This window comes from Cupressus sempervirens, chromosome 3 (assembly GCF_028749045.1).
Source record: "Cupressus sempervirens isolate cs-2001-9-10 chromosome 3, ASM2874904v1, whole genome shotgun sequence".
Classification (NCBI taxonomy): Eukaryota; Viridiplantae; Streptophyta; class Pinopsida; order Cupressales; family Cupressaceae; genus Cupressus; species Cupressus sempervirens.
The window spans coordinates 5,290,731-5,316,813 of NC_143120.1; the positions used below are offsets into that span (position 1 = coordinate 5,290,731).

Here is a 26,083-nt window from a genome sequence, read left to right on the forward strand (position 1 = left end):
CGATATTTTGGATCACAGTCCATGATCAAGCATCAACATCAAAGATTGGATTTTTCTCCTTTGGCTCACTATCTTTCATCCTGATGATGGCTCATGGAGTGTGATCCGAAACATTGATGCAAAAAATACTTACACAATCAAATCCAAAGACAACTTGCAAATCTCATGGAACATGGAAATCTACATGCTCTTATATAATTATTGTTATGTTTTGTATTTGGAATGATTAGTTCCCAACTACTTGTTAGTTGGCAATTAGAAGTTGACAGTTACCAATAATTAGTCTTAAACAACCTGGCACATTATTTATATTGTAAATGGTTGTAGCGAGGATATCTACTCATCTTTTGACGTAATGTACTGCCTGCAAATCTATTACTTGGTAATGAAAGATATATACCCCAAACATGTGGAGTGAGTTATATTGTTATAATTCTATGTTCTACTAATGTTCATTTCTGTTTACATCTGCAACTAATTTAGGCTGTAAACACGTACACACACGAAGAAACTAGAGCTAACTACCATGCCATAGAGACCAAAGATGGGAGCATTGCATGTCATGTCCCCAAATTTTAATGTAATAATTAAATTTTATTAATTAATTAATTAGTCCCAGAATTTAAATAATATAATATAATGACCTTTAATTAATTAATATGGGGCCCAAGTTAATAATATTTGTATTTATAGTTCTGATTGATTTAGTATATCTTGGACCTATTTTTTATTTTAATTGTTTCTACAGCTGTTACCGTCGCCTATCTTTGTAAACCCTCAAGAGTTCCTCCGAAGGGTATTTAAGCATGACATGAAGGTAGTAGTTGTCATGCAATTTCGATAATTTCTTTGTATTGCAAATTCTTGTTGGAGTTCAGTATTGTTTTCCATTTCAAAAGTGAAAGATCTTCTCTATTTGTCTATTTCGGTTTCAGTGGGATTTGTTTACCATGCAGGGTAAATAGATTAATGCATACAGACAATAAACAAGAACAACAGTACTCCTTTTATTATTCGCATATATGCCGAAGAGATGACATAGTGCTTCCAATCATGATTACCACCATAATCCAAATTTGTATATATACCATTTCGAAGAACCTTCCCTAAGGGGCCGTTGGCTACACAATATTTACCGACGACATCAACCCATCAGCTACACAATATTTACCAACGACATCATTCATCCCCCCCCCCAAAAAAAAGAAAAGTTGTCTCTGGACGACAACACAACAAAACTTAAAAACAACTAATTACATTCATTCATAGATAAAAAACAACATAAATATCATGAACTAGAAGGCTATGTCTTCGACTGTGTAGACCAGCTGCGTCATAGCTAATACACTTGCTCTGTCCGGACCTTTAAATCAGCTTTGATTTGTGAGTTCTCCTCCACTACCTCCTTCAGCATCAATGTCACCTCATGGCATTCAGCTTCTTTCTAATCATGTGCTTTTTTTGCTGCTTCCTTCTCTTATAAAGCTGCTGCAAGTTGCTGATCTGCCTCCTGCTTCCCTCGTGCAATTTCCTCGAGTTGTGTTAACAGTGTTGTCTACTCTATTTCCCATGCAATCTGCTAGGTGGCAAGTCGGTCGGCCATCTCCTCCCAAGCCTTATTTGCAGCATCCCAAGCTTCTTGCCCAGCCTCTGCTCGTCGTCTCTCTGTGAGCACCAACTCTACCAGGCACTTGCTTCTCTTGGTGATGTCACTGAGGCATGAATGGATATCCTTATTCTTTTCCTCCGCTACTAGTATAGGAACCTACGTCTGTACCCTTCCTTCTGCTTTCTCTGGTGCTGCTGCACTCTGATCTCCTACTTCTGGTGATGTGGGGACCTCGACAACCTCATTGTTCAACCAAATCGCCTCTAACTGAAGATCCTCTCACATGGGAGACTGAATGGAAGGACCTCTGGTAACTAGGTCAAGTAGTCATCGTCTCAAATACTCACTCGTTCGGCTTGCTGAACTAATCTGTGCGGCTGGTGGCGCCTGGCATTTAGCTTCCGACATGCTCAAATTAGCACCCTGATCCACTGCATCATCCAACAGTGTGTCAGCTATCGTGACTACTACATCCATCCCAATCACCTCTAACAGGACCTGCTCTTGTGTGTGACCATCCAAATCGTTTTGCATGTCTTATAGTGTCAGATTGGATCAGTCATTCCATCACCATCAAACTTTGGCAATTTTTCCTTTGGTCTAGCCATTATTATTCGAGTTTGAGGTAATTGTTGCACTCTCGAATTGTTCTGCACTCCGCGCTATTTTGCACACCCGCGCTGTTCTAAACACCTGCGCTACTCTGAACACTCGCTGTTCCGGATAGTTGTTTTATTTCTGATAGCCGTGCTATTTGCTGAAGAACGGTTTTCATTAAGCGAAGCTGTCTGTTCCAAAAGTGTATCTCGGACGAAGAGTTCACTCCATGCTCGTACTCCCTCGGCACTCCGAGCCGTGTGAGTTAATTCCCTTCCGTCTAGATTCTCTTCCCTCGACGTATGCAGCTTAAGAAATTCCTCCCTTGCTTCTTCCACCAAATCCAACTGCTATCGAGTCTCTTCCAACACTTCCTCAATGCTTCGGTGTCTGTTGGCAATCTACTGAAACCTCTGTCTACACTCGGTCTGTTGTGCCAAAATTAAATTTCTTGTGCGGTGAGCATTCCATCTTTTCCCTTTATCTTATCTCTATCCTTGTCAAGCTGATTTGGCATTAGTCTTCATTCCTTTGCCTTCGTTCTAGGTCTATCGAGCAATGACACCAAATGTTTACCTTACGGGGTAAATAGATTAATGCATACAGACAATAAACAAGAACAACAGTACTCATTTTATTATTCACATATATGCCAAAGAGATTACATAGCGCTTCCAATGATGATTACTACCATAATCCAAAATTGTACATATACCATTTCGAAGAACCTTCTCGAAGGGGTCTGACGGCTACATAACAAGAACCTTCCAGAAGGGGTCGTCGGCTACACAGTATTTACTGACGAAATCAACCCGTTAGCTACACAATATTTACCGACAACAGGATTGAACCCTCACCTTATTCCATCACTGTATAACTTGTCTCAGATCTGGCAAATTGGAGCACCATCACCATTTGCAAATACAAACTCTGCTTGGTTCCAAATTGATGTATTGTGCATATTTAGTCTTCATTGTTTATTTTATTTGGTAGGCTACAGGTAATTATAAATCTCTACATTTATTTGTCACACTTAATGTTACATCCCAATTTTTGCCCTAAAAATTTTTAAGCTAAATATAGCTGTTAAACCAAAATAATTTTTCATGTTAAAGTGAAATTAGTTCATAATAGTCTTCGTTTTTATCATGATAGTTATAGTCGTTTTATTTATTCATGTTCATGTGAAATTGAAGAATGTTTACCGTATAGGTAAAGAAATCGACGCATACAGACAATGGAACAGAATAACAGAATTATATTCGCATATGCCAGAACATACATTATGCTTGATTAGATTCGCAATACTAGATCATAGATAATTTACAATGATCCCAGACGGGATATATATACTACCGCCAAACCTTCCCGAAGGAGTCCGTCGGCCACAACATTATGTCCGCTACAAACTATTTTACTCGTTAGCTACAAAATACAAAACACCAACGACAATCATTCCGTCGGCTACAGAAACACCGCCGGAACCATCCAGTCAGCTGACACCATCCCGCCAAAAAGAAAAGTCGTCTCCAGACGACAATTACAAAATATCTGAGACAAATTAACAAACAAAATATATCATCAAAGTGACTACAATAAAAAAATCTGCTTCTGTCACATCACTTCCACATACATCCCGTTACATCTGTAACCTCTGCTAACACAATACTGTCTCCTCAAGCTGACCTTGATAGCCACCCATGCTGCTTTCTCTGCTTTCGACACTAGGTCCACTGAGCTAAGTGTCGCTGCACTGCCTCCAGCTGGACGATCAGCTCCTCCCGAGCTCTCTACGCATCCACCAAGACAGCCTCACAACCAACACTTACTCCAAGTGCCTCTGGTACACCACACTCTATGCCTGCAGCAGCTCTAGGTCTTCATCAACTAGTCAAACTCCCACAATTGATATCCGCCACGATTGGGGGTCCAGGGGGCAACGCCCCTGGCGAGGTCGAGGGGCTGCGCCCCCGTGAGGTCCTGGGGCAGCGCCCCGGGTGCGCTCCTTGTCGTAGTACAGGGCGAGGTCGAGGGGCAGAACCCCTCGCCGCCAAGACCAAATTAGCACTTTGAAACCCACAAAACTGCACGGAACACACTGTTTTTGCCATTTTTTGCCAATTCCAGACTCTTTCTGGTAACCACTGTTGCTTCCCCTTCCCTTTGGCATCATCTGTTACTCATTCTAAACAACTTGAGTCTGTTGTCGTTTTTTTTTTTTAATAGAAAACCTCGCACACCCATCTTCTACACAGACTTAACAATCTTTCCTCCGCAAATGAGAAACAAAACTCCAACAATCTTTCACTGAAACCACTCCTCCGACAATGAGAAGCTCAACAATTCTTCCGGCAATGAAAACAGACAAATAGATCACGCTGTGGAGACCTCCCGCGGGACAGTTCGCGAACAGCTACCCACGGGACATGTCCGTAGACACCTGCATCTGCCCACGGGACTATTACTAACTTTTTATTTTGTTTTATTTTAATTCTTTTTTTTTTTTTTTAAATTTTTACAAAAATTATACAAAGCACCTCAAATTTGCCTCTGACCGTCGCCATTCGGCAACGATGAGGGAGTCCCTTTTTGCAACAACGATAGAGTCTTCTTGGCACCATATATTTTGAGTTTTGATCCGTTGACTGCCGGAGGTACCTTCTGCCCATCCAAAGTTGATAATCTGATCGCTCCATTGTCGCTGACCTTTTGAATCTGATATGGTCCAACCCATCTGGCCTTAAACTTTTCCACTTTGATTTCATTCTGACTGTCGTACGCCTTACGTCTGTTCTGTGCCACCTTCGTCGCCCACTGTGCCTGCGGTCGTCATGCAACTGTATTATTTCCTTGCTATCGGTGGCCTTCCACTAATATTATGCTGCGGTGTAACCTTTTCTTTCTGCGTGGTCCATTCACCATGTACCGGACAATGCGATCTTTCATTTTTCTGTGTTCAGACTGTATGTTCTTCCCCTCAGCTTCAGCCATGGCAGCTTTTCCTTCTTCCACTTCCCTGCATTCCTCCGGACATTCATTTTCCTATGTTTTGTCACGTTCGTCGACCGTTCACATATTGCATCTCGAAAATAGTTCGTAGTCTTCTATCTGCCAGTGGAATAGGCCATTCACTGAGTCCAGGTCGTCGTCATTCGATCCTCCGTCAAGTCTCAATACTCCTTCGTCTGGTTCCATTCTCCTCTTTCCTTCGTCGTCACTTTCTGAATCTGACAATGCTACCTCCTCACCGACCATTTGTGTATGCAGGTCAATTGTGAATTTTTTGCCTTCGCGTTCCATTGATAGGGTATTTCGTTTCCAATCATGTTTTACTTTTGCTTGGACCAACCAATCCCATCCTAGAATAGCATCATATCCTTTTCTTTTTAATGGAATGATCACAAAATCCAATAAAAATGGTTGCGTACCAATTGTTACCGGTTGCACTTTCAAGATTCCCAACGGTTTGATTCCATGTTGGTCTGCCATGAGCAACTGAAATGCAGGTGGCCACAATGTCGGCTTTCCCAACTTCTTTCAAGTATCCTCCGACAACACATTCACGCCGAACCCTCCGTCAACAATTGTGTCTGTCAAAACATTTCCCAAAATCCCCATCTCGACGACCGCTGGGTGTCGTCCGGATGTGAGTGCCAGCAGCATTGGGTCTGTTGTCATCACTTCCCTACTATCCCTTCCTGTGTCCTCTAGTGCTTTCGGAAACGGTGTATGATTCAGAATGGCTGTCCGTAACTAAGGCATTGTGAGGAGGTCACTTATCTTGACCGGTATCTCCGTTTGTAAGATCTTTCGTACAATGTTTTGTTTTGCGAAGTTCCTTGCCAAGGTGCCAGTGATGTCCTTCAACTGAGATGTCCCTGCCGACGATGCCTTTGCAATTTTCGCCTGCGCTTCCCCCACTTTTCTCTTTTCCTCCGCTTGCCTCCGTGTAATTGCCAGAACCCCCTCTACATCCATGCCAACAGTGATCAAGTTTACTCCAAACTTTGGACACTTGGAATCTTCGTGATCGCAGGGTCCGCACCATTTGGATAATAATTTTGGTGTGTTTGCCACTGTACAATCCCGAGCAAAATGACCCCACAAATTACATGCTCGGCATTGAACGATCAGCCGTCCATTTGCATCATACTGAGTTCGACTTCGGCTCCCATTATTATTGTTATTATTTGTATTGTTATTTTGCCCTCTGCTATTATTCCTGTATCCTCCGAATGTAGCACCGGCAGTATTCGTGTTTCCGCTACTACTCGACGGGAAAGCCTCTTATGTGAAAAACACCTGCGGAGATCCTCGTTTTCATGTTAAAGAGGCACTCCTTTGTCGAATGGCCCATGATCTGACAAATGTCACAGAATTGGTTCTTTGGACATGATCCTTTAGTATGCCTGTCTGTCTTACACTCCGTGCACCACAGCTCACTGCCTTTTGGCTCCTTCTGCATATTTTTAAACTCCATCATGCGAACCATATCCTTCTGTAGGGCACGAACCTTCTTGCTGCTGCCTTCGTCATCGCTACTATCATCTTCGTCAGGCTCATCGTCATCCGAATCAGAGGAGCTAGTTTTCTTCTTCTTTGTCTTCTGCTCACTTTCAAGGTTCAGTGCTCTGTTATACGCGTCCACATATGATGACGGTGGCACAATTTTCATTTTCCTCCGCAACTTCGAGCATAGGCCGTCCACAAACCATCTTTTCTGCAATCTGTCCGCCAGCTTGCTTTCCATTTTGTTTATTAAGTCTTTTAATCTCCTGGCGTAGACGTGGGCAGTTTCGTCCTTCCCCTGTTTGGTATTGAAAATCTTTGCTACGATTTCATTATCATCCCGCAAGAGTTTAAATTCCGCCAGGAACTCCCTTTTAATGTTATCGCAGGTATCCAACTTTTGTGGAACCGTATCCAAAAACCAATCAATCGCCACACCTCGTAGGGTTGCCGAAAATTGCCTGACCCATTCGTTGGCATCTGTGATTCCATTTGCTCACCAGATCATCTCACATGTCTTACAATGTTGGATGGGGTCGATTGTACCATCGCCCTCAAACTTCGGCAGCTTTTCTTTAGGTCCCGCCATAACACTGGAGGTTTGCACTCCCACACCGAAGGTCTGCACTACTACACCGGCGATCGGCACTCCCACACCGACGGTTGGCACTCCCACATCGATAGTCTGAACTTCCACACCGGTAGTCTGCACTCCCACACCGACAGTCTGAACTCCCGCACTGGCAGTCTGCACTCCCGCACCGGAGGTGTCGACAGCTGCGAACCTTGGTGAAGAAGAAGGATCCTCTGAAGCTGTTTCCCACGGAAGTCTATCTCGGACGAAGAGGTCACTCCACGCTCGTGCTCCCTTGGCACTGTGAGCCGTGCGAGTTGATGCTCTTTCGTCTGAGTTTTCCTCCCTCAACGAACACAAATTCAAGAACTCCTCCCATGCTTCTTCCACCAATTCCACCCGCTGCCGAGTCTCCTCCAACAATTCTTCCGCGCTCCGATTTCCGTCGGCAATCTTCTGAAATCTCCGTCAGCGTTCGGCTTGCTATGCCAGAATTAAATTCTCTTGCGCAGTACGGGTTCCATCTTTTTCCTTAACCTTATTCCGATCTTTGTTAAGCTGATTTGGCATTAATCTTCATTCCTCCCACCTTCCAGATTCATAAGGCAACGGCGCCAAATGTTTACCGCACAGGTAAAGAAATCAATGCATATAGACAATGGAACAGAATAGTAGAATTATATTCGCATATGCCAGAACATACATTATGCTTGATCAGATTCGCAATAGTAGATCATAGATAATTTACAATGATCCCAGACGGGATATAAATACTATCGCTGAACTTTCCCGAAGGAGTCCGTCGGCCACAACATTATGTCCGCTACAAACTATTTTACCCATCGGCTACAAAATACAAAACACCGACGACAATCATTTCGTCGGCTACAGAAACACCGCCGGAACCATTCAGTCGGCTGACAAAGAAGTTATCTTTAGCCGTTGCATCGATCTAAATAGCATATGAAATTGAGTCAGTTAGACTAGCCGTTGTGTTCATGTGAAATGAAAACAATTAAATTTAGCCGTTGCACATTTATGATGAATCAATTAGTATTTATGATGAGATTTCCTAACGATTTTATTTAACAAATTATGAATCATGATTTGATGTTTTGGTGAGAATGTTGTTTTAAAGGTTGCAGGTTGAAGACCGGAGAATGAGGGGAAGCATTACGAAACGAGGTCATCGGAATGGGAAGATCATAAGATTCAGTCATTAGAAAATAACAGGTTTGACCTAAAAATCCCCTTGGCTAAGTCATCAGGACATGACAATAAATTTCATAGTGGAACCGCATGAGCTAAAAATTAAAAAAATATAATATAAATAATTAAATAAGCAAAGTTATTACCTTTATTAAATTTATCAATTAATAATATCACTAAATATTATTTTTACTCTTTTGATTAAGTTCATAAATAAATAAATACAAAGTGGCACCATTACATTAGAAATTATTAATCCAATGATGCCACCTTGCATATTCGTACTTATAAATTTAATCAAAATAATATAATAATATAAAATGATATTATTAAACAAACTCTTCATCTTTCTTTCTTTTTCCCTCTTTCCTTTCGTTCTTTCAAAGATGATTGAAATCAAAGAATTTGAATATATTTCTTGTAACAGCTAGAAGCAGTAAAGACAATTCTGAATCTTTAAATACGTTGGGTCTTGTCGTTTTTTGAGACACTGATATCCACCCTTCCATCTATTCTCTGCGAAAACCTTCTCTTAGTTACCTTGCTCGGTTATGTGCCCACAGTAACTGAATCATGACAATTTGCCCTTTTCCATTGCGAATCATTTTCTGTGAACATCTAAAAGAGGGATACGAGTTCAAGATAAAGTAAATCGACTGAAGAACTTTGAGTCAAGTAAGGCGGCATTTATTTAAAAATCTTTTTTCATATTTCATACGTAGTTCTTCATTTTCTGAGTCGGCTTGAATCATAGTCGCAAGTTCTTCTTCATAGTATTAATCATGATGTTTTTCCTATAAGCTGAAATACTCGTTTATGCCCTTAAAGACTGTATTTTTTTTTTGGTTTGTTGTATAAAAACATTTTTGAGAAAGGTCGACTATGAAGTAATACAATATGAAGTACTCCTTATTGCCTTCCAGTAGAAACCATTTGCCACAATAATGAATTTTTTATAAGATTAACATATCATAATTCTGTACCTGTTAAGCATGCAGATTTTCTTGAAAATGTTTTCTTCAGCTATATATGTTTAACAATAAGGAACAATATACATATCTGAGTACCAAGGAAAATACACAGGCTATAGAGCTAGAACCTTTTGAATAAGTACATGTTATACTAATAAAGGTTAATGGTTCAGGCACCAAAGATACACCGGCATGATAGCCTGATAATGGTGTGGAGGTGTAGATGAACCTATTAAAAAAAACAAGAAAAGAATCAGTAACCATTACTATGCAGATAAATCTAAAAGCTCATTCAATTCCACTTTTGAAATTAGTTGTCAAGCCAAGTGGTGGAGATTGGATTATAAACCCAACTGAAAATCCTTGGCTAGGGTGGTAATTAGGCAAACTTGCCACAACAAATTGATCGTGTTGTTGTCCTGATGCTTCAGATATTCTTCCGAATAACTGTTGGGACCTCAACCCACCTGTATACTCCAATGACTGGATCAATGAACATCCCAAGCCCAACCTCGGGGTAGGGAGGGCCGTTCTATTAACTTAGAACTTGTGGGGATAAGTAAAAAGGTCCGCAATTGGGAGGTTAAGCCTATGTTAATGCTTCTCCTCTCACCAACATCAGAGCTTGGACAACCAATTTGAAAAGTCTCTCACTAAACCAGTATGTTCTATTTAAACTTGAAAGTGGAATTTTCTTTTTTTTAGCTGTAAGTTTCTTTTCCGGAAAATTAGTTGTTATCTTAAAAATCTAACTAGTTAATCATGAGTATATGAATTACAATATCATTTCATTTTCATTAATTAGTTCAGATCTTATTTCCAGCTGATTATGTCAAATTAATAGTTTATGGAAAAGTTTGTTCAAAAAAGAAAAGCAATGTAGACTTAAATTCTAGTTAAGACGTTTTATTGTTTTTGAAATCCTTTTCATGGGAAAAAGAAATACAATTTAGTTAGTTAAGTGTTGTAGAAAATCCAGTTGTTACACTTAAACCCTACACATTCCTATCATACGCCATGAATCCCTCTCCATTACTCCCTCCAATACCCCATTCCACACACCCATAACATGCTCCCACCGTACAGTCTCCTTACACCTTCTTGCTTGCTGTATTGATATCCCTCTCAGGCTGTACAACCAAGCGTTCCCCCTGATTTACACTATATGGTCAACCCTAGCAACACTGTATGGCCAACACACCTACGCACAATCATCATTTTGTTTTCATTTCATAGTTTTTGAGACTTACTTCAAGTCTTTGATACTACGAAACATACAACAAAGAAACAGAACATTATAGTGGTATCAGAGCAATTGCCTTTGGGTTGAGATCCCCTTCGGGCAGTCATTGCCTTCGGATCAAGACCGTTGATGTATAGCATCAGTCGAAGTAATATTCAGCACTTAAACTCATGTTTTATTGGTGTGTGTATATATATATATATATATATATATATATTGTTATAAAATGAATTCATGATCATCGAACTTGAGTCTTGAAGAGACTATTGTATGGGGGCTTTATATTTTTTTGTTTTGCCGCTAATGAAACAGGTTACTAATGTTTACATTTGTTAATGTCAACAATTGTATTTGTTAAATGAGAACTAACGTTATATTTGTTAGTATTGGAAATGGTGATTAGTCATGCCTACATAGAGGCATGACCCTTTGGCCATGTAGAGCCATGTCTCTATGGGGACATGACTCTTCATCTACATATATATGCATGTCGAGCGATCTTTGGAAACATATCAATATACGACATACAAGTCCCAGTGATCTGCTCCCTTTCTTTGTAGGTTAATACAGTCTATCTCATCGATACTCCATTGGTGCACAAGTCTGAAGATTACAATACATCAACTACTATCCACTCCATACTGCATCATTCATTCTACAGTCTGAGACAACAAACAAGGATATTTGTATTTGTTCAATTCTGATATAATAGTTTTCTCTCTACCAGAAATCCTTAAAATCTAACATGGTATCAAAGTCATTTTGATAAGAAACTCTATTATTCATAGTTAAAACTAAAATCTCAGATTTATAAAATTTAATTTTATCCTTAAATTCAAAATGGTTTATCACGTAAGATTAGAGGATAGACTTGAGGGAGCATCAAACTTTTCATCATGGAAAATTCAAGTCATGATAATATTAAAAGAAATGGATTAGAAGAGTACATAGAATCAAACAAATCCATTCCTGAAAATGATCCAGATAAAACTACATAGAAAAAACACAACAACAAGGCTATGAAAATTATTATAGACTCCGTAAAGGATCATATTCTCCCTTCTATATCCAATCTTAAAACTGCATTTGAGATGTTCTCTACAATTAAGGACACTTTTGAAATCAATAATACTAGTAGACTGCTAACTTTAAAGCAAAATCTTCTATACATTAAGATGAATAATGGGGAGTCAATCATGTCCTACTTTCTAAGAATTTATGAATTAAAAGATCAACTTGCAGCAATTGAAATCGAGTTGATGATAAAGAACTTAGCATGATAGCTTTAAGAGGACTTCCTCTATCTTGGGAAACCTTTATTTGAGGTCTAAGTTCCCAACCTGAGCTTCCAAAATTTGAATTACTAAAAAATGAATGTACACAAAAAGAATCAAAATTAGTTTCAAGAGGATTAAGCATAAATCATGAGGGAGACATTCAAGCTCTTCATGCAAATTCAAACAAGAAAAGAAAATTCAAACGTAATAAGAAGGAATTTGACAAACCATATAAGAAACAAGATTGGTCTAAAGTAAAATGCTTCAAATGTGACAAAATGGTCACTCGCACAACTTCTTCCCTGAATGGAAAAGAATTCAACCAGCCCTAGCAGAACTCAAAGAAGAGAAAAAAAAAAAAAAAAAACCTTAGCATTTTGTCTAACTCTTTCAAGTGAATTAAACTTAAACAAAAGCACTTGGATTATTGACAGTGGAGCATCTTGGCATATAACAAGTTTTAGAGATAAATTTGAAAGCTTCTCAGAATACTCAGAAGAAGAAGAAACTATTGGAGATAATTATACTCCTCCTATCAAAGGTATTGGGTCTTGCTCAATTCACCTAAATTTAGGTATTACTCTCTGACTTAAAAATGTTTTATACGTACCTGGTATGAAAAGGAATTTGGTCTCTATCTCTGGTCTTGTTGATCAAGGATTTAGAGTCACCTTTCAAGAAAACGGAGTTCCAAAGAGCTCTAATATCAAGAAAGCTATATCTATTGGATTTAGAGATGAAAGTCTATATAAACTTTGTAGTCAACAAAATTCAGCCCTAAGTCATGAAATTTCAAATTCTATCGAAATTTGGCATAGGAGACTATGCCACCTTTATTTTCGTGCATTGTCATCAATAGGGAAAATTGTAAAAGGATTGCCTAGTCTCAAAACTGATCACTTAGGCATTTGCAAAGGATGTGACCTAGGAAAAAACACTAAGCAGTCCTTTCCTAAAAGTGTTCACAAATCAAAATCTGTACTTGAACTTATTCACACTGACCTATGTAGTCCTATGTCTGTACCTTCCCTAAATGGGTGCCTCTATTATGTAATTTTTATTGATGATTATTCTACAAGAACTTGAATCTACTTCGTAAAACAAAAGGAATCTATTGAAGTATTATCAAAATTCAAGGAATTCAAAACTCTAGTTGAAAACTAGTCAAAACAGAAAATAAAAATACTAAGATCAAACAACGGAGGTGAATACATCTTTGAAATTTTCAAAGATTTTTGTATTATTGTTGGGATTAAGAGGGAGTTTTTGTACCATATAATTCTCAACAGAATGGAGTTGTAGAATGTAAAAAATAGATCAATTGTTGAATTAGCCAAAGCAATGATGCATGACCAAAATCTTCATACTTCTTTCTGGGCTAAAGCATCTAAAACTGCAGTTTACATTCAAAACAAATGTCCACACTTAGTATTAGAAAACACCACTCCTAAAGAAGTATTTATGGGTATCAAACCAAATCTAACTCACCTAAGAATATTTGGGTGTCCTGTTCATATTCACATTCCTAAAGAGAAAAGAACAAAAATAGAACCATTTGGAAAGAAGCGAATATTCATTGGATATAGTGAAACAACCAAAGGCTACAGGATTTATGTTTCAGGTCAAAGAACAATTGAGATCAATAGAGATGTTAAATTTGAAGAAGATATTGCTTTCAATCTTTCTAAGAACAGTAATGAATAATATACAGAACTTGTCATTGAAATAGATGAAGATCACCCAAGAAAAAATGAGAGGGAGAATAATATTGAACCTCCTTCACCTACTATTTCAAATCCTAAAGATATTGAAAATTTTAACAATAGAAAGAGGCCACTTTGGGCTAGGAAAATGATAGAAGAGAATCGTGTTGAACTTGATGAAGTAATCAGAGAAAGTAAAAGAACAAGAAACTAGTCATGTTATGTGGCATTATTAACTGAACTTATCAAAACAGAACCTTCAAATGTTGAAGAAGCCTTATCAAGCAAACTTTGGAAAGAAGCAATGATGGAAGAATATAATTCTATACTAAAAACCAATTAATGGGATGTCGTACCCAGACCTAAAAACAAATCAATTGTTTCTTCTAAGTGGCTTTTCAAAAACAAGCATGCCTCTAACAGCAGCATTGAAAAATACAGAACCAGATTTGTAGCATGTGGTTTCTCACAAAAAGAAGGTATCAATTATGAAGAAACATTTGTTCTAGTTGCTAGATACACATCTATTAGAACTATCTTGGCAATCGCAGCATCCAAAGGATGGAAAGTTCATCAAATGGATGTTTAAACAACATTCTTAAACAGTGAAATTGAAGAAGTTTATATTGAGCAACCAAAAGGGTTCTTCACTCATGATAGAAAATCTCACGTGTGTAAGTTAAATAAAGCACTGTATGGTCTTAAATAGGCTCCCAAAGCAAGGTATGAAAGAATAGACAACTATCTAACAAAGTTAGGGTATTCTAAAGATGAAGCTGATCCTAACTTTTCGAGATAGATGGTGATGACATGATTATTCTTGTATTACATGTTGATGATTTGTTGATAATAGGTGAAGAACATCTTATAAAGAAGTGCAAATGAAAACTAACAGCAGAATTTGATATGAATGATCTAAGTCTTCTCCACCACTTCCTAGGACTGGAAGTCTGGTGAAAGGGTAACTACATTTTTCTAAACCAGGGAAAATAGAGTATTGATATTTTGACAAAATTTGGAATGATAGATTGTAAACCAACTACTACTCCTATGGAAGTCGACCTACACAAGCTGAAGGATGATATGATTAAATCTGAATCTACAGATTCTACTCACTATAGGTAGATTATTGGATCCTTAATGTATTTGGTGAATACTCGTCCTAATATATGTTATGCTACTACCACTTGTTTACCGTACGGTAAATAGATTAATGCACACAAACAATAGACAAGAACAGCAATACTTTTATTCGCATATATGCCAAAGACATTACATTATGCTTATGATGATGATTACAATGATTCCGAAGGGTGTATATATACTTTTTTAAGAACCTTCGCGAAGGGCCGTCGGCTACACAATATTTACCAACAACATACATTTCATCGGCTACACAATATTTACCGACATCAACCCGTCAGCTACACAATATTTACCGATGACAGCATCCCCCCAAAAGAAAAGTCGTCTCCTGGCGACTTCAAAACTAACAAAATAGGAGACAACACTATACAATATAGAAAGAATATATACTAAAGAGGAGGTTGTAATCCTAAAGAATGTTGTTGCAGGCACAGTTCATACACTTTCTGTCCAAATGCGCAAATCCTTCTGATTCTGCGTATTAACCTCTACAGCTTCCTTTATGAGAAGCACTGCGTCCATAGCCTGGTCCTTAGCTAATTGCAATTCCTGCACGGCCGCTTCCTTATCCACAAAAGTGTTGCACGCTCAGCTGCCCACGCTGCTTGTTGGCTGGCCAAATCCACATTTACCTCTTTCTCTAGCCTCCCTCTCTGTTGCCAAAGACCTCTCAACTGTGACCTTGTTTGCTGCCCTATCCGCCTCCGCACGCCTATGAGCATAATAGACTTCTTTGTACAATCCAACTATCTCGTGCGTCAACTTCTCCATCGGAGTGGTGCACGGCCCCAACTCAGGCTCAGTGGCCCAATCTGCCAACATCTCAGGTGTCTCAACTATTGACCATCCCCTGTACTCAAAGCACGAATGGAACCACTCCGAACAAACCCCCCTGATATAAGCCCGGACCAAATGCAACTCTTTCCGACGAGTCAACGCCTATAATGCAATGGTGTGTCCTTTCTTCAGTGCAACCCGCATGGCTCTAAGTAGTCTCTACATCTGTCCTCATCTGACTCATAATCCTCTTTCGCTTCATCGTCCATGGTCCATTCCCCATCACTACTCGTCTCTGCCACTCCTACGGTAACCATGTCCACATCTGGTGCCGCCTCCTCCTTCTTGGGTGCATCCTCGGCCTGTGGAACTGCCACCTCCTGTGGCTCTGATACGGCGACTGGTCCTGGAGAGACCCCTACATGCCTCAGGGACTGAATGGATGGACCAACCTTTGTAGGAATGAGTCGAAACTACTGCCATAGAAATGCGCTCGCTCTGTCCATCACCTCTATCTTCTCGGGCTACTCTATCTGTGCTGGCTCGATGCTCTCCTCTTGTTGTGCTAGCTATGCTAACTGTGTTGGCTGCGCTTCCGACAACAAGGACAAAATAGTGACCACAGCATCAGAGCCAATCACATCCAAATGAACTTGAGGTTCAGGCTCTGACACTGGCAACTCTACCAACTTTGGGGCGAGTTCTGTTGGTGCAACGGCGTTTGGTGAACAACCCTGGGGAGGCATGCCCTCGGTCGTGGCCATAGGAGAAACATCTGCTGCGGCTGTCGAAAAAGCAACATCGGTAGTGGCAATGATGCCAAATGTTTACTGTAGGGTAAATAGATTAATGCACACAAACAATAGATAAGAACAGTAGTACTTCTTTTATTCGCATATATGCGAAAGACATTACATTATGCTTATGATGATGATTACAATGATCCCAGAGGGTGTATATATACTTTCCTAAGAAGGTTCTCGAAGGGCCGTCGGCTACACAATATTTACCGATGACAACACCTTAAGCATGTTTATGTGTGCACCAAAGAAGATACATCTAATGGAAGCTAAATAAATCCTAAGATATCTAAAAGGCACACTAGCATGGGAATCAGATTTGATCAAGTAGAAATCAATCTTCATAGACATTAAATTTTGATTGGGTAGGCAGCACTACTGAACGTAAAAGTCCTTCTGGATGTTGCTTCAGTCTTGGATCTCGAATGATTTCTTGGTTCAACAGAAAACAATCCTCGGTTACATTATGCTCTACTGAAGCAAAATATATAGCCTCTTCCTTGGGAGCTAGAGAAGCTCTATGGTTACGAAAGTTACTAGTTGATTTGTTTAAAAAGCCTTTGAAGCCCACTATAATTCATTGCGACAATCAGAGTTGTATCAAGCTTTAAGCTAATCCAGAATTTGACAATCGAGCATATTGAAATTCCTTATCCATTACATTAGAGATATGGTGGATTGAGGTGTTATCAAACTGGAGTACATCAGTACTAATGAACAAACAACAGATGTTTTTACCAAGCCTCTTGCTAAAGTGACGTTGGAATACTTTAGAGGAAAACTTGGTATGATTAAATTGTAATGTTGAAACTTGAATTTAAATTTAAATTTATATCTATTTATGCTTCTATGGTTGTGAAGTGGCATCAAATATGTAATGAAAGGTGATGATCCTTCATGGACATATATATTCAAAAGGTAATCTTTTGTAAGGTGACAATCTTGCAAATGATAGGCCTATTATCATGACAGTTTTGTTTAGGATGCGCCGGAAGTCACTGATAAGGAATGCATTATGATTACTCAAGATATTGTTTCGGACAATTAGAGATCATAATATATGTTATGATAGTGTTCATAGCATGGTGATTTAAATTATTTGACAAGTCACTATTTCAGAGTGTTAAAGTTAGATAATGTGTTAAGTACAGATATTCTGTACTTTGGTATCTATTAAGGAGTCTATTACTTCTCCCTTGCTAAGAGGGAGTGTTGATGTATAGCATCAGTTGAAGTAATATTCAACACTTGAATTCATGTTTTATTGGTGTACATACATACATACATACATACATACATACATATATATAGATACACACACACGTACATGATCATATATATAGATATATATACATTTATATTGTTATAAATGAATTCATGATTAAGTCTTGAAGAGACTATTGTATCGAGGCTTTATATTCTTTTGTTCTACTGCCGATGAAACAAGTTACTAATGATTACATTTGTTAATGTCAATAGTTGAATTTGTTAAATGAGAACTAACTATTACATTTGTTAGTATTGGAAATGGTGATGAGTCATGCCTTCATAGAGGCATGACCCTTTGGCCACGTAGAGCCATGTCTCTATGGGGACATGACTCTTCATATGCATATATATGCATGTCGGGCGATCATTGGAAACATATCAATATACAACATACAAGTCCCAGCGATCTACTCCCTTTCTTTGTAGGTTAATACAATCTATCTCATTGATACTCCATTGGTGCACAAGTCTTAAGATTACAATATATTGACTACTATCGAAAGAAGAAGATTTACATCATTTATTCTACAGTCTGAGGATATTTGTATTTGTTCACTTCTTATATAATAGTTTTCTCTCTATTAGAGATCCTTAAAATCTTACAGAGACCCCCTTCAGGAAGTCATTGCCTGGTTGAGATGCCCTTCGGGTCGAGTTCTCCTTTGGCCCGAATCTCCCTTCGGATCAAGATCCCCTTCGGACTGAGATTACCTTGGGATCGAGTTTCCCCTCGAAATTAGATCCCTTTCGGATCAATTTCCCCTTCAGGTCAAGATTCCCTTCGGACTGAAATCCCCTTCAAATAGAGGTCCCCTTTAGATTGAGAATGCCTCCAGATAGAGATTACCTTCAGGTCGAGAGTTCCTCCAAATAGAGATCCCCTTCGAGACAAGATTCCCTTTGGGCCAAGATTGCCTTCAGGCTGAGATTGCTTTTAGGCTGAGTTCGCCTTCAGGATATTACAGTAGTATCAGAGCTAGTGATCTTGCCAGCCTATTGGGATGATTGAGCGATTTTGGTATTTGTATCACACTATGGCGCTGAACAACAATGGAGAGTGGTGGTTGAAGGCACTACAGAAGATTAACAAAGAGCTTAGTAAGGGTGTTGATCTTCCATTAGATATATTGGAAGTATGTTTGTGTAAAGTGGACCAATTACTTGCAAGATTTATATAGTGAATCCTCTCGCCAATTAAGGATGCCTTACGTCAACATAGGCTTTTGAGACACCATGACAAGGAAAAAAGGTTGACAGTTGCAGCATGTCTAAGTGAGGTCTTGAGAATTTTGGCTCCTAAAGCACTATATGATGATAACACCATAATAGAGATATTGCATTTGATAGTTGACAACTTTCAGAGTCTTGATGATTTCAATAGTGACCCTTTCGGTAGGAGATCTACAATATTGGAGAATTGTGCAAATGTCAAAGTAACCTCCTCTTAGATCTCGAATTGCAAAATTTGGTCCATGATATGTTTCATCACTTCTTGGTCACCATCAAAGAAGATCATAATACTAAGATTTTAGTTGCTATTAAGTGTCTTCTGATTTCGTGCATTGATGAGATGGATGAAATATCCCAACCCATCACATCTATGTTATGGGTTGTTCGTAATCTAGAATGCATCCATTCTATAGCAGCATATAGATTGGTCAGCAATGTTTTCAAGCATTGTGAAGAAAAACTAGTATCTCATCTACACAAGTGGGAGAAAATGGATGACAACGATAAGGGTGATGCATTACGTGAGGAGAATGAAGGCATGATTACAGGGCTACTCCAAGAGGATTTGCTAAATCTTTCCACTACACCAAGATTGGGAGAACACCTAAAAAATGAAGATGTTGCTTGCATGGATCTTGTGAAGACATGGATGGATCAAGTTGTGCCCGAGGTTGTGCCCATCACCGAGGCACTATCTGTCGTGGAAGTTCTATTCATTGCCAAGGTTGTGTCCATCGTAGAAGTTGTGTTCGTCCCCGAAGCTGTGTCTATCACCGAGGTCGTGTTTGTTGCGGAGGCTATGTGTCTATCATTGAAACTATGTCCATCATCGTGGTCATGTCCATCGCGAAGGTTGTATGTCCTTCACTGTTGTATCCATCACCATAGTTGTGTTTGTTGTCGTAATCATCACCATGTCTATAACCATACTTGTGTTTGTTTTCCTCACCGTAACTGTGCCTGTTGTTGTGTCTGTCACCATCATTGTGTCCCTTGTTGTCATCGTCACCATATTCGTCATCGTCATTGTGTTCGTTGTCATCACCGTCACCGTGTCCATTGCCGAGTACATCGTCATGTTTGTCACCATCGTCATCACCATGTCCATCTTCATTCTGTCTTTTGTCGCCACCGCCACCGCCTCCATGTCTGTTGTCAAGTCCATCATGTTTATCACTGTCGTTGTGTCTATCTAAGTCGTTATGTCCGTTACCGACATCGAGTTTGTATCCATCATCATAGTTGTCCGTCAACATCGTTGTGGCTGTCTCTGTCATCATTATATATCCATCATTGTGGTTGCGTCTATTGCAGTAGCTACATTTTTCGCCATTGAGACATTTCTCGTTGTCGAGGCTCTATCCATCATTGAGGCTTCAACCGAGGTTCTATGTGCCACCAAGGTTTTATTTGCATCTAAATTTCCGTTTGTCGCCAAGTTAGTCTTCATTGAGGTTTTCTCTATCAAGGCTCCCTTCACTAAGGTACTCATGATTGGGGTTTCCTTTTCTTAGTTACTCTCCATCAAGGTTCCCTTCACTGAGGTACTCTCCATTGAGGCTCCCATCATCGCAGCACCCTTTGCCAAAGCTCCCGTCATCGAGGTACACATGACTAAGCTCCCCTTTACCAACATTCTCACCACCGAAGCTCTCTTCGTCAAGGTTTCATCTCTAAGGAATATAATAGTGGTTGTTGTGATTGTGTCAGTGGCTAAGTTTGTGCCTACATCGATGTCTATGTGCATGACCATACCCAAAGAGTTTATTAAACATAATGACATGAAAGATTTCGTCAATTTGTGTCATTAGGATCCTGCTAAAGGACACAACAATATTTATATCTGAGTGGCACAACGGAGGTTTGATGGCAATGTGGTGTTGTAGAGGATTGATGTCATTTCACTTGTCTCGCCTACGTGTTTGATTTGGGACCCTAGTGCTGTTGGTGTTTCGTCTGATGACAAATTGCTTGAGGGCAAGCAATCTTTAGGCAGTGAGGATTTGTCATGTCCCGAAATTTTAATGTAAAAATTTAATTTAATTAATTAATTAATTGTACCCAAAATTTAAATAATATAATAAAGGGACCTTTAATTAGCTATTTTAATTAATTAATATGGGGGCCAAGTTAATAATATTTGTATTTTGGTTCTGATTGATTTAGTATATATCAAACCCAATTTTTATTTTTATTGTTTCCGTAGGTTGTGATGATCCGTCCTACGCAACTACCTTTAAACAATCTTTCTCCAAAAATGTAAATCAAATGACAACCCGTACGGTATCCTGGAGGGTAGTACAATTAGGTGGAGTTGTTGTACGGAAGCCAAAGACAAAGGTACAGGCAATGTGGAGGCCATACAATGGGCCAAAATGATGCACGAATTACGTTCGTACTGTGTGTCCATACGGTGATGAAGAGTGCAAGAGTATGGTCGTATAGTGGAGTAGTGAGGCCGTACAGTGGGAAGCTCACAAGGCTATACAGATGGTAGATGTAGGGTACCCGTACAGTGGAAGACTGGAGGCCGTATGGTGGAGAAATGGAGGTTGTCTTCCTCAAAATTCGCATTCTTCCAGTCCTCTCTCAGTTGTTCTTGAACCTCCTCAAAAGTTGGTTGCTTCCATCCCTGTGGTGCCTCCGTCCGTGGGGAAAAGATGGCATGGAAGGTCGTGAATGTGTAGGATGAGGGTTTCCTTTACCCAACATAGAGTCTGTGCTATGACTATTCTGTTCACCAAATACTTTATTGTCTACCAATTTCTTGAGAGTTTCTTTCATAAGTCACTAAGTATCATTGATCTGTGCCTGCTTCCTCGCAAATTCTCTTAGCAGTGCCACAAGTTCGGCCATTGTGGGTTCCAGTTCTGCCACCATTCTATCAACCGAATGGGTTCTCCCTCTCTTCCGGCTATAAACTCTCATTCACTATTCATAAGCTGGCAAGATCAAAGCTCTGATACCACTGTGATGATCCGTCCTACGCAACTACCTTCAAACAATCTTCTCCAAAAATTGAAATTAGATGACAACCCATACGGTGGTGTTGGCATACAGAAGCCAAATGCAAAGGTATAGGCAATGTGGAGGCCGTATGGTGGGCCAAAATTATGCACGAGTTACATTCGTATTGTGTGTTCATACAGTGATGAAGAGTGCAGGAGCATGGTCATATGGTGGAGCAATGAGGCCATACGGTGGGAAGCCCACAAGGCTGTACAGATGGTAGATGTGGGGTAGCTATACGGTGGAAGACTAGAGGCCATACAGTGGAGAAATGGAGGCCATACGGTTAAGAATTGGAGGTCATACGGTTGAGAATTAGAGGCCATACAGTTGAAGAATATGTTGTTTGCCGAATGGAAGATTTCATTGGGTGATGTACAGAGTTTGGAGTGTAAGGAAATGCATGCAACTAATTGTATAAAATATGTAGAGAAAACACACAAAATATTTACAACAGATTTCATTCAATTAACACCAAGAGAGTTAGATCACATTAAACACAATGATTTTTCCAATTCGCAATATGATGGTGCTCCGATTTGCCAGATCCGAGCGAAGTATTATAGGCAATGAAATAGGGTGAGGGTTGAATCCCACCAATCCTGGAAACAAGCCAAATAGGGAAGATCTTTCACTCCCGAAATGGTGAACAATCCAGAACTCCAACAAGAATTCGCAGTATAAAGAAATAATCCAAACTGCATTCTTAATGACTACCTACAAGCCGTGCTTAAATACACGTCGAGGAAAACTTTTTGAGGGTGTATAAAAATAACTGACGACAACACAAACTATGGAAACAAAAATAAAAATGGGTCTGAGATATATTAAATCAATCGGCCCAATTACAATAGCTTAATTAAAATTTATTTTATAACAGGAACATTACAATGTTGTCATAAGCTATCTTTGTAAACCCTCATGAGTTCCTCCGAAGGGTATTTAAGCACAGCATGTAGGTAGTAGTTACCATGCAATTTGGATTATTTCTTTGTATTGCAAATTCCTGTTGGAGTTCAGTATTGTTTGCCGTTTCGGAACTAAAAGATCTTCCCTATTTGGCTATTTTGGTTTTGGTGGGATTCAACCCTCACCCTTTTCCATTGATGTGTAACTTGGCTCAGATCTATCAAATCGGAGCACCATCACTATATGCAAATACAATCTCTACTTGGTTCCGAATTGATGTGTTGTGCGTATTCAATCTTCATTGCTTATTTTATTTGGCAGGCTGAAGGTAATTATAAATCTCTGCATTTATTTGTAATACTTAAACCATACACATTCCTTTCATACGACATAAACCCCTCTCCATTAGTCCCTCCAATACCCCATTCCACACGCCCATATCATCCTCCCACCATACAGTCTCCTTACACCTACTTGGTTACCGTACAAACATTCCTCTCAGGCCGTACAACAAACATCCCATCTCACTATGCAAACAGCTCCATCCTCCACCATTCACTATTTGCAAATACAATCTCTACTTGGTTCCAAATTGATGTGTTGTGCGTATTTAGTCTTCATTGCCTATTTTATTTGGTAGGACGAAGGTAATTATAAATCCTTGCATATATTTGTAATACTTAATACATACACATTCCTTTCCTACACCATAAACCCCTCTCTGTTATTCCCTCCAATACCCATTCCACATGCCCATAACATCCTCCCACCGTACGATCTCCTTACATCTTCTTGGTCATTGTATAGACATCACTCTCAGGCCATATGTCAAACATCCCTCCTCACCATACGGACAGTTCCACCCTTCAATGTATGGCTAGGCATTCCCCCTGATTTCCACTGAATGGTCAACCCCAGCAACACCGTAACACCAACACACCTCCTATGTATTGTAACAACCAGTTTTCTTGGGTCTTATTTAACAACTAACATACTCATAGGAAAATAGTTATCACTTCATTTTCACAAGAAGACAGTTAAATTAGTTCGTTCATATGAAAGAGATTGACAATTAAAATCAATTAAACAATTTTTTTTAACTAAGGAATTAAAATATCATCAAATGAATTTACTATAGAAATTGAAATCCACATACCATGGAGTTTGAACCAATCAATCATTGTAAGAATGCTTTTGCAATCACCAGATTAGTCCACAAATACCACTATAACAAAAATCATACGAAGACTATCATTCAATACTACTATATCAAAATCAAATGACGATTACTATTAAATACCACTACATAAAAATTAGCGCATCACAAACCACTATATTAATTAGGGTATCAATTACCATTGAATCGCTTAGGGCTTCGAATACCACCGTATCACTTAGGGCTTCAGTCTCCATTGGATTGTTTAGACAATCAAATACCATTGTATAAAATTAGGGCTTTAGATACCACGAAATCAATTAGTGCTTCAAATACCACTATATCATTTAGGGCTCCAGATACCACTGTATCATTTAGGGCTCCTACTAGTTACAGATTATTGCTGAGACTATTAAGAGGAAGTCAGTTTTAAAATAAAATGGTAGTTGGGTGCTTAAAGAAAATAAATACCTTTTTCTCCCAATTCTCGATTCTTACGTATAAAGAAAAGTGGCTCTTTGGCTACTGTTGCTTCAAGATTATAAACTACTCGAATTCCAAGATGACCATTCGAATTCAAATATTAATTCAATTTGAAAAGAAGAGAAATAAAGGGGAAAAGAAATAAGGAGTTGAAGTGTTATAAACTTTATTTTATTATTGTAATATGTTCTTACATACGTTCACATAAGTATATTGGTGACGTGACATCATTAGATTATATTATTATAATTTATTGGTGCCATTTCATTTTTATATTTATGTGTTCGTATTTAAGTGTTTATTATAATGATAAGATAAAATTTAATAAACAATCTCTAAAGGTATCCATTATATTTTATTTTAATTTATTTTTGTTAACAAGTTAGCTTGTGTGAAATTGAATCTATATTGTTTATCTCTATTCTCAAGTTAATATTACATAACTGATTCATTAATTGTATATATATACTTAAGATTATACTAAGAATCTACGTAATGTAAACAATTTGTATGTAATCAAATTGCCGATAGCACATTATGTTAAATTGTAGTTCAGTCAAATTCATATACTCATAAGATTCATTATAAATGGTAAATCATCATTAGCTATATATTCTTTATATATATATATATATATATATATATATATATATATATATGGTTAGTTATATTAAATATACTAACCACTAATGATTAACTATAGAGACATGTCTACTCCTCATATTTATATGAGAAGCAAATCTGTAATTGGAATATATCAATAACAATGGCAATGTTATTACATTTGCAAAGATCCTAAAACTAACATGGTATCAGAGCCAAACTGCAAGTGTATAAAAACAAGGAAGCAACACATTTGGATAACACAATAAATAATCGGTGAGATTGCAAGACATCTAAGGATTTTATTTTTGTGGTCTAATGCCAAGAGAGTGACATGATTACAAGCAAAAGCTATTCATTGCAGAAATGGGTATTTGTTCATTGGAAAATAATATATTCATTGCTGCGTAATAAATCAATGAATAAAACACTACATACCGATTTGATGACGGATGCTACATAACCATTTTATATCTGCAAGATACGATACAGAACGCATCAGCCTGCCTAGGACGTGGAAGAATCACATCTCGTTTTTTATTAAATTTGTTGTACAATTACTAAATCTTTTTATATTGTCGAAGATTACTGGGTATTATTCTGTGTTGATACAGTGCAGAAATAATACAGGTTCTAAGAAAGAGCATATCTCACAAGAAGAAATAGAAAATAACATTTCAAACCAGGAAGTAGAAATTGTAAACCTAGCTGAGATTGAGCTAATTCCAGAGGAGCTAAGGAACAAAGTGGTATCTATACAATGTGAATCGAAGAAAGGCATGTGCAATGTTTATTTGATTAGAACGTGTCATGTTTCTTCACAACCTAGCAAGGATATTGAAGCGCTTGTTAGCTTCTTCAAACCGGAAGCTGTATTCCTTGAGCTGTGTGAAAGGAGGACTTTCATCTTAGATCTTCGTAATGAAGAGCTTCAAGAGTTACCTGGATTTACTCATCTAATTATGGTTGATTTGTGGAAGAGTCCATTACACGAAGTTTTGCCTTGGAC

General features: G+C 38.6%; 1 protein-coding gene across 3 annotated transcripts in view; it reads right to left on the reverse strand.

The window, feature by feature from the left end:
• LOC149564443 (mediator of RNA polymerase II transcription subunit) overlaps positions 1-26,083 on the reverse strand; it is a 381,382-nt gene that overhangs the window by 43,888 nt on the left and 311,411 nt on the right. The window lies entirely within an intron of this gene.